At 43.4% G+C, this 1,392-nt stretch overlaps 1 long non-coding RNA gene across 1 annotated transcript in view; it reads left to right on the forward strand.

Moving 5' to 3' along the window:
• Window positions 1–919: 919 nt before the first annotated feature.
• The window catches only part of LOC123966967, a 1,824-nt gene continuing 1,351 nt past the window's right edge, over window positions 920–1,392 (forward strand). The window contains exon 1 of the long non-coding RNA XR_006824142.1: window positions 920–1,042. This is a non-coding gene — a long non-coding RNA (uncharacterized LOC123966967). The remainder of the gene's footprint in view (window positions 1,043–1,392) is intronic.

A 1,392-nucleotide genomic window follows, 5' to 3' on the forward strand; every position in this document is an offset into this window, starting at 1 on the left:
TATTCCCTCTCTGTTCGTTGTAACCTAAAACCATAAACCTCTTAAATTCACCATCGGCTCCGGTCTGCTTTTGGGTACTGCTTCGAACCCTGACAATTACTGTCCAAATACCGTTAATGTCTGTGAAATAGCGACTCTAAACACTGAGCTAGCTAGTAAAGGTGAATACTCCCACTGTACACTGCAGTGGTGAAATCACTAAGCTCGTCATAGGGCTGCTGCTTTTTATTTTATTATTAGGTTTTTTTTAACATGCTGTATGTGCAGTCATGGTGCAGCACATTAACTAAAAGATAACTATGGATGGAGTTATGTAGGCCTACAACGCACAAAGATACACTCAAGGTATAAAGTAGATTTGGTAAACAGAAATAAACTATATTCAGTGGAGCAGTGCTGAGGATGAATTTGAGTTTAATCTGTCTGATAGTTTGGGGGGTGGTGGTGCTGGTGGTGCAGCAGCAGCTGAAACTTCTATATCTCACCTGGGGCTCCGTCATACGGTCACTGGATCATAGGGTCACTCCAACAACCTCATGGCAAGCCATCCCACCTCTCCCACCATTTGTAGCGAAAGTCATCCTACCCGGGTCTACAGGGTACTAAACATGCAACTTGCCCACAATGCCAAAGACCCTGGCTTCTTATTCTTAGGCCGGCTGGGATTTTGTTCTTTATGTGCTGAAGAACCAGTTTCTCAAAGCACTTCATCAGAATGGGGGTGAGTGCCACAGGAAAAAATGAAACCACAGGAAACCATGTCACAAAGCTTAAATCATCACAAACTGGTTTCTTGAACATGACAATGAGTTCACTGTACTCCAATGGCCTCCACAGTCACCAGATCTTAATCCAACAGAGCACCTTTGAGATGTGGTGGAACGGAAGAGATTCGCATCATGGACGTGCAGCCGACAAATCAGCAACTGCGTGACGCTATCATGTCAATATGGACCAAAGTCTCTGTTTCCAACACCTTGTCGAAAATATGGCACAAGGAATTAAGGCAGTTTAAATTTAGTTCCACCCCGGTACTAGCAAGGTGTACCCAATAAAGTGAGTGAGTGTATATTGTAAAAGGATTAGGCTAGTGGGGGCTATAGCCTCGTCACAAATCTGCATAGGCCCAATTAAGCACCCTCAAGCAGTTTTTTGATCAAGAAGTCAAGACACGGACAAGTCAGGTCAAGACCCTGTCTCTGAGGAGGGCAAAGAAGGAGAAAAGAAAGCAGTTAGAGATAGAAACATTTGAGGGAAACTCCTGAGCCAAGACATGAAGATGAGCATGTGGTTGATATACACTCACCTAAAGGATTATTAGGAACACCTGTTCAATTTCTCATTAATGCAATTATCTAATCAACCAATCACATGGCAGTTGCTTCAATGCAT

Source organism: Micropterus dolomieu, unplaced genomic scaffold (assembly GCF_021292245.1).
Source record: "Micropterus dolomieu isolate WLL.071019.BEF.003 ecotype Adirondacks unplaced genomic scaffold, ASM2129224v1 contig_14650, whole genome shotgun sequence".
Lineage (NCBI taxonomy): Eukaryota > Metazoa > Chordata > Actinopteri > Centrarchiformes > Centrarchidae > Micropterus > Micropterus dolomieu.